At 40.5% G+C, this 9,017-nt stretch overlaps 1 long non-coding RNA gene and 1 pseudogene across 1 annotated transcript; one reads left to right on the forward strand and one right to left on the reverse strand.

Moving 5' to 3' along the window:
- Positions 1-1,758: 1,758 nt before the first annotated feature.
- On the reverse strand, positions 1,759-6,746 carry LOC140615729 (uncharacterized). The gene is made up of 2 exons (XR_012016209.1): positions 6,126-6,746; positions 1,759-5,534 (listed from the first exon to the last, which is right to left on the reverse strand). It is a non-coding gene; the product is annotated as an uncharacterized lncRNA (long non-coding RNA).
- An 11-nt stretch (positions 6,747-6,757) lies between these two features.
- On the forward strand, positions 6,758-8,577 carry LOC140615727 (malate dehydrogenase, mitochondrial-like; annotated as a pseudogene).
- Positions 8,578-9,017: the final 440 nt, after the last annotated feature.

The following is a 9,017-nucleotide window of genomic DNA, read 5'->3' on the forward strand; positions in this document are numbered from 1 at the left end:
AAAGGAACTTTCATATATTGAAGAAGACTTACAGGATCCTGGGGGTTGGGATAAGATTGCCTCTTGATCTTAGCAAAATATTAACATCCAGGCAGCTGAGTTTGTAGAGGAATGTCACTCTGACTGTTTTAAGACTGGTCAATGGCCACAGCTTTGTAGTACAACCTGAAATCTGGCATCGTGATGCCCCCAGATATGGTTTTCTTTTTTAATATGCCCCTGGCTATTCGGGATCTTTTCTGATTCCACACGAATCTTAAAATAATTTGTTCCAACTCTCTGAAGAAAGTCCATGGTATTTTGATAGAGATTGCATTAAATGTATAAATTGCCCTGGGTAGCATTGACATTTTCACAATATTAATTCTGCCAATCCATGAGCATGGAATATTTTTCCATCTCTTTGTGTCTTCCTCAATTTCTTTCAGAAGTGTTCTATAGTTTTTAGGGCATAGATCCTTTACCTCTTTGTTTAGGTTTATTCCTAGGTATCTTATGCTTTTGGGTGCAATTGTAAATGGGATTGACTCCTAATTTCTCTTTCTTCAGTCTCATTGTTAGTGTATAGAAATGCCACTGACTTCTGGGCATTGATTTTGTATCCTGCCACGCTGCCAAATTGCTGTATGAGTTCTAGCAATCTTGGGGTGGAGGCTTTTGGGTTTTCTATGTAGAGTACCTTGTCATCTGGGAAGAGGGAGAGTTTGACTTCTTCTCTGCCAATTTGAATGCCTTTTATTTCTTTTTGTTGTCTGATTGCTGAGGCTAGGATTTCTAGTACTATGTTGAATAGCAGTGGTGAGAGTGGACATTCCTGTCTTGTTCCTGATCTTAGGGGAAAGGCTCCCAGTGTTTCCCCATTGAGAATGATATTTGCTGTGGTTTTTCGTAGATGGCTTTTAAGATGTTGAGGAATGTTCCCTCTATCCCTATACCCTCAAGAGTTTTGATCAGGAATGGATGCTGTATTTTGTCAAATGCTTTCTCTGCATAATTGAGAGGATCATGTGGTTCTTGTTTTTTCTCTTGCTGATATCAATCACATTGATTGTTTTACAAGTGTTGAACTAGCCTTGCATCTCAGGGATAAATCCTACTTGGTCATGGTGAATAATCTTCTTAATGTACTGTTGGATCCTATTAGCTAGTATCTGTTGAGAATTTTTGCATCCATGTTCATCAGGGATATTGGTCTATAATTCTCCTTTTTGGTGGGGTCTTTGTCTGGTTTTGGAATTAAGGTGATGCTGGCCTCATAGAAGGAGTTTGGAGGTATTCCATCTCTTGCTATCTTTCCGAACAGCTTTAGTAGAATACGTATGCTTTCTTCTTTAAACGTTTGATAGAATTCCCCTGGGAAGCCATCTGGCCCTGGACTTTTGTGTCTTACCAGGTTTTTGATGACTGCTTCATCACTGGAGGGTATTATGCTGAGTGAAATAAGTCAATCGGAGAAGGACAAACATTATATGGTCTCATTCATTTGGGGAATATAAAAAATAGTGAAAGGGAATAAAGGGGAAAGGGGAAAAAATGAGTGGGAAATATCAGAAAGGGAGACAAAACATGAGAGACTCCTAACTCTGGGAAATGAACTAGAGGTGATGGAAGGGGAGGTGGGCGGGGGGTGGGGGTGACTGGGTGACGGGCACTGAGGGGGGCACTTGATGGGATGAGCACTGGGTGTTATTCTATATGTTGACAAATTGAACACCAATAAAAAATAAATCTATTAAAAAAAAAGACTTGTCAATGGGCTGTAAGTAGTAAGGATATTTAATTTTTCTTTTGCCTTTGTTTTTCCACATTAACACTCAATTGGTAAAAAGAAGTTCAAACACCATAGGCATTAAATGATCAATGATCAGGACAGTTACAGATGTTACAGATATTGGACAAGTCTGTAAACAGAAAGTGATGATTCAGGTAGAAATGAATAGGTTCACTGGACCAAAAAAAGAGAGCTTTCCTAAAGAATGACAAAACAGAAAAGTATGCAAGTATTTTTTTTTAAGTCAGTGTGTTACCATGGTTCCACTGTGTTAATGGTGTTTCAATCTAGACCACTTAGATATAATAACTGAAGGGCTCATGTGAGATTAGGAATAATCCTCACTTTATTTCACAGGAGTAAAAAGTGGTTGCGCTTATAGTTGGAATGGGAAAATTGAAGTTTCTAGAGACAGATAGATTAGGGATACATGATGGGAAATCACTGAATATTTTCAGCAAGAACAAGAATGGTGTGCTCTGATTTATGTCTTTTTAAAAAGATCATTTTAAAGACGATATAGAGGATGCATTGAAAGGTAGAATTTTTCAAATAGAAGCTTCCTTATTATACTCAAAACATAATTTTATTTGCAAAAGTTCTGCTTCTGTAGAGCAAACTCTTAATCCATCCCCTGTAGCGAGTGGGCCACACCTAAGATATGGCAGGTGAAGTCTAATAAAGCACAAATGTTTTAGTGCTATGACCTTCTATTTTTCAGGGCCACCAACCAGTTCTGTTTAGAGCAATGGTCCAAATGTAAGCCTGATAAACTATAATTGATCTCATACCACCCACACCATAAATAATTTCAAAGTATCAAAACAAAGGCTCCAAATAATTCAGATATATAAGTTCCCAGCCATTTATCTTCCATTTCTGGACCAAACATTTTAAGGTTTTTGAAACCTGAAGGTTGCCCTTTCCCTTGCTTTAAGATGTTGCCAATTGAAGCTAAGCTATACACAGAGCTGATATAGAATTCCCTTCATCCCTTGAGCTAAACAAAGGAAAGCTTATAAGGAAATTTCTGGAAATGAGGTTAATACAAAGTATGTAGGTTCTACATATTTTTCCAAGGAATTTGAAATTGAGCTCAGAGTTGGCTAGCATCCTGCCGAGTTAATGATTTTCAAATTTTAGAAAAAGAAATAAACAAAACTGCTTCTAAGGGTACTGTAAAGAACTGAAGAAATCCATGATTATTCAAATTAATGCTCTGGAACACTTGCTGATATAGTCAGCGATTGTGGCAGGCAGTTTGTTTTTTCCTTGTGTTTTAAATCATCTTAATTTAGAAATCATCTTTTGGCATTTATGACCTCAATTCTACTGTGTCAACATAGCACATTACTATTCTCTTTTTCATTTTTTACTTTTAAAAAAGGTGAAAGACTTTATAAAACTCAATCTCAAACTTCTTGAACCAAAGAATCCAGGAAAATGATGCTCTGCTTGCCATTTATGAATAACCAGGTAGATCATACTGTAAGTCAGCCAGAAAATCAGTTAACCCTATTTCTTTTGCCTTCTATCGGTTGCTAACAGATCTTTGTACTTTCTTAGCCAAGGATGGGAGGAAGAGTGTCTGGCAATGGTAAGTTATTTAGACTCAGACTATAGACTGCTGAAAATTTTTCAGCCATTGCCTTTTAGAAAAATAGATCTATGTGTAAGGCTGCTTGCATTTGTAATTTCATTTCAGTCACAGTTTGATTTATCACAAATCAACTGACATTAGGCTGTGACTAATTCTTTCAAGATCTTAAAGCTACTGAGCCTTTGTTGCCCAGGAACTCAGGAGACTGTCCAGGTGGGTGGTTTGCAAATTGTCAGTCAGTGATGTTGAGGGTCTGGTAGGAAAGCAGTAGCCTGGTCTACATAATTGTTCAAATAATTATCTAAAATCACCATTTCAGTGCTTCTTATTGGATGATCAAGACAAAATTCTCTACTCTAGGACGCAATCCATTCAATTTACAGGCTTCACTAGCTCTGTCTGAGCTTCTCTCTTGCTCTTCCCTAGTGCTAACCCTCTTGCCAGCTAGTGTCTGTGGTTTGCCTATTTTTTTTATTATTATGGCCCATATTTGGTACCTTTGACTTTGCTGCTCATATCCAATGTAGGATACTCTCTCAGATTCTCTTCGTTAAAGTAAATCCTCAAATTTCTTAAAGACCTACAGTTTAAAAATCACCTTAACAAGCTTATACCATCCCTCAAAGATACTTTGGTACCCAGCAAGGCAGAAAATACAATACTCTAAACCCTTTATTATGTGTTTTTAGTCCTTGCATTCATACATCATAGGGTCTTATTGCTACAAAGGACTCTAGAGATTGTTTAACAAGGGGATAATGAGGTCCAGAAATAATGAAGGATTTTTCCAATTACAGTTCAGTGCAGTAAAGACTGATGCTCCGAAGATAGTGAGACCCAGTGATATTATGAGGTGACCTTACAATCACCAAAGGATGATTGACTTGTGTTTACTACAGCCTCAGAGTTAAATCTGAATCTCAGAAAACAAGTATTCCAAGAATTCTGTGCAACATCTCCTAGTCTTGCAACATAGATATTCCTCAGAACATCACATTATGTGCGCCTCCAAAAGCAGACAGAATGTGTTATATTTTGGAGAATTTCCACTGTTGTTTTATGTAGATTAAGGTTCCTCTTCTACTTCCCATAGCAACCGTTTCACAGAACAAATATCTACCATTTTTAAAGTTGAATTGGACTATAATTATCATTTTATTATAATAATGATATTACAATTGGATTATAAAATCATGAGGGCAGGGACTGGGATTGTTTTGCATCATTACATCCTTGTGTCTAGAACAATGCTTTGAACACAGAAAGTACTAAAAAAAATGTTGAATGAATGAATGTTTATGCCTTTTTTTCCAGGTTAAATGTATAGTCTACAAGGGGTGGCTGGGTTGCTCAGTGTTTGAGCATCTGCCTTTGGCTCAGGTCTTCATCCCAGGGTCCTGGGATTGAGTCCCACATCAGGCTCCCCACAAGGAGTTGCTTCTCCTTCTGCCTACTCCTCTGCCTGTGTGTGTGTGTGTCTCTCATGAATAAATAAATAAAATCTTTTTAAAAAATGTATATGCTACAAGACAGGTTCTAGTTCTTGTTAGCATAAAGCAATTCACTTAAAGTTTAATGAAGATTTTTAAGTAAAAATTTACTAGAATATGAGTCACGTATTTAAATGCCTATAGATGCAAGCAGGGAGCACAAATCAGCAAAGCCAGGCTGCATATGAGAAATACAACACAGCACTGCAAGCACGATGATTAGAAAATGATATTAATAATGATTAGAACTGTGGCAAAGAGCGTAAGTCTCATCTAAATTGGCTGATTGTTTAAAAAATATTTAAAAATTAAAAATTAAAAAAAATAAATTGGCTGATTGTTGCCATGTCAGAATGGAAACCCAGTGATTTTTATAGAGAGGCTAAGATTCAGATTTTAATATAAAATATCACAATATTAAAATATTGATAATTCATTCTAAAAGAAAAACACTTTGTGCACAAGTATTTCTATGGGCAGCTAGTGGCTGTCAATTCCTAGATTTCTGCTCTAAAATCAAAGAACACATCTGGGAAGTTCTGTAGAGGTAATTGAACCCAATAGTCCTGTCTTTCTTGTTGGGGCCTCCAGTAGTAAGTGGACAGCATCATGCTCCAAATATCATGCCACCATGAGAATCAGATGAACCGAGCCCTTTATTCCAATCTGGGACCTACAGGGGTCAAAAGAGATCACAGAGATATATACTGCTGGCAAGCTCTGTACTTTCATAAGCCAGTAATTGGCTTGACATTTTTAAAATAGGAAAGCAACAAGACTTATGCACTCTAAATTGACCATGAAATGCTCTCAAAGCAAAATTATCACCAAGCCTGTCTGAAACATCTCCCTAGAAAAATGGGAAAGGGGAGGACTAGGATGGGCAAAGTTATTTTCTTAAACTTACAGATTCTGCTTTGCCTACATATTTGAGAAAATTCTTATAAAAGTCAGGTGTAATTTTTTTAATAATAAATTTATTTTTTATTGGTGTTCAATTTGCCAACATACAGAATAACACCCAGTGCTCATTCCCTCAAGTGCCCACCTCAGTGCCCACCACCCAGTCACCCCCACCCCCTGCCCTCCTCCCCTTCCACCACCCCTAGTTCGTTTCCCAGAGTTAGGAGTCTTCCATGTTCTGTCTCCCTTTCTGATATTTCCCACTTATTTTTTCTCCTTTCCCCTTATTCCCTTCCACTATTATTTATATTCCCCAAATGAATGAGACCATATAATGTTTGTCCTTCTCCGATTGACTTACTTCACTCAGCATAATACCCTCAGTTCCATCCACGTCGAAGCAAATGGTGGGTATTTGTCGTTTCTAATGGCTGAGGAATATTCCATTGTATACACAAACCACAGAGTCAGGTGTAATTTGATCAAGATCTTTTGTATATAATACAGAGGAGCATGGGCACAAAAAAAAGGGTTTTTTCATAAGAACGATATAGTTTAGAACATGCAGTATATTACCTATTATACAGCAGGCCATGCCTTCCTGAACTAAAACAGTTTTCAACTAGAGAAAGTCAAACCTCTTATTTGTATGGGAACCATATTTTTTGACTTTTAAAAAAAATTTAAATTCAATTTGCCAACATACAGTATAACACCCAATTCTCATCCCATCAAGTGCCCTCCTTAATGACCTCACCCCATATTTTTTTTTTTTTTTGGATGAAGACAAATAAAACCACTCAAGTAGCTAACACACACACACACACACACACACACACACACACACACACACATCCTGAACTAGGTAAATGGAACTATTTTGTTAAAAACAGAATTTCAGAGAGCGGAGCCGGGAGGCCCGGCGCAGCGTGGAGGTCGTTGGCGTCACCTGCCGGCCGCCGCTCCCTGCGCGCTCCAACCAACCGTGCCCTCCGCCCTCGCCCACCCCGCCCGCGCCGCTCTCGGCCGCAGCTTGGGCACCTCGGCCCAGGGCAAGGCTAAACCGCTGCGCTCGGGGCTTCCGGAGAGTGGGGCAGCCCCTTGCGCGGCTTCTCAAGAACAGCCCCTAAGGAGCCGCCGGACCCCCCGGATATTGCTCACACACCGGAGCGGCCGCAGATGAGCCACATCGAGACCAGAGCAACCGTGAAAGGCCACCTCGGACCCGAGCAGCTGCCGGATGGCCTCAAAGACTGCGATGCGGTGGTGACTCCAGCCGGAGTCCCAAGAAAACCAGGCGTGACACGGGATGACCTGCTCAGCACCGGTGCCTCAGTGTGGCCACCCGGACTGCGCCTGCGCCCAGCATTGCCCCGAGGCCAGGATCTGCGTCATTTCAAATCCGGTCAACTCCACCATCCCAATGGCAACGGAGGTTTTCAAGAAACACGGAGCTTACGACCCCAATAAAATCTTCGGGGTGACGACCCTGGACATTGTCAGGGCCAACACTTTCATTGCAGAACTAAAGGGTTTGGATCCCGCGCGAGTCAATGTTCCTGTCACTGGCGGTCATGCCGGGAAGACCATCGTCCCCCTGATGTCTCAGCGCACCCCCAAGGTGGACCTTCCCCAGGACCCGCTGACAGCCGTCGCCGGGCGGATCCAGGAGGCCGGCTCGGAGGTGGTGAAGGCCAAAGCTGCAGCAGGCTCCGCCACCCTGTCCATGGCATACGCTGGAGCTCGGTTTGTCTTCTCCCTTGTGGATGCAATGATGGGAAGGAAGGAGTTGGCGAATGTTCCTTTGTTAAATCCCGGGAAGCAGACTGTGCCTATTTCTCCACACCATTACTGCTGGGGAAAAAGGGCATCGAGAAGAATCTAGGCATTGGCAAGATCTCCCCTTTTGAAGAGATGATAGCAGAAGCCATCGCCGAGCTGAAGGCCTCCATCGAAAAGGGAGAGGAGTTCGTGAAGAACATGAAATGAAAGGGCAGCCAGCTAGCAGTCCGTTTCCCTCACTTATGAAGGCATCATGTCCCTGCGAAGCCATCTCCTGCCCTCATGTTTCCGTTGCGTTAACCACCAGTGTCATGTTAAGTCACCGCCCCTTCCAAGCGCAAGTCCGTCAGTGTGTGCATCAATAAAAGCAGGCTTCCATTTTCTTTAAAAAACAAAACAAAACAGAATTTCATCAAACTGCCTTGTGTTTACATGCACCTAAAGGGATATTCATTCACCTACAAGTTCATTGATCAGCCCAGTGTGAAATGGGGAAAGTTAACTGTCAGAAATAGCATCCCGTGGAAAGGAATTTAGAAAGAATCTACTGACTGTGCCCATGTTCTGTGGGCTAGCGCAGCATGCTGCCGTCACTCACTCAATATCTTTTTCACCTCCTGCTGTGTGCCAAGACACTCTGTGGACACCAACACTCATCTCTCACCCCATCCTGCCTCCAAGTTGCCCCAGAGACATCCATTCTCAAGATTAGGCACTTAAGGTACACTGCTCCTCAAAGTGAAGAATGTATTCATTTCAAATATATTGATGTTTTTTTCTGATCTCACTGGGTAGTACTTAAACAAAACATAGGCAGCCTCAGCACAAACCCAGGGAACAGATACTTTTGGTGAAACAGCTGATCTGGGACTCAATCTCACCCTTTGACTCCTGATCAGGTGCTTTCTGCTCTTCTTCTGAACCTCTCTGCCTTAGCTATGGGCAGCAGCTATTTGTTTCCAAGCTGACCCATTTCCAGCTTTTGAGTTTGCTGGAGATACCAGAGCATTAAACTAAAAGAGTTCTTAAAACATGTGTCAAATATCCTGGTTCCACATTACTTAACCTTTCCTGGACTTGGTTTCCCTTCTATAAAATAGTTAGATAAAGCTGACCTTCTAAGTGCAGAGGACTATAATGAAAATCACAGTAATTTACACACATGAAGTCAAAATATACAACTTATCCGAGTAGAAATAAGCCTTCTTAACTCAGAATCCCCTATCAATATTTACTTGGTTTTGCTCACTTCAAGATATTAATGATTACTTGTAAAGTGGAAGACTCAAATCTAGCTATATAGAATAGATGTTCTTTAAGATGACAAAATTAACAAAAGACATATTGTTAGAAATGACCAACTTTGCTCTGAGATTAAAGTATACCATTTACCTTTCATATTTATATACAAAGAACTGTGTTCTTATATCATTCCCTAGTTTACTCCCACTAAGGAATAAGTGGTAAGCAT

Source organism: Canis lupus, chromosome 24, assembly GCF_048164855.1.
Source record: "Canis lupus baileyi chromosome 24, mCanLup2.hap1, whole genome shotgun sequence".
NCBI classification, from domain to species: Eukaryota; Metazoa; Chordata; class Mammalia; order Carnivora; family Canidae; genus Canis; species Canis lupus.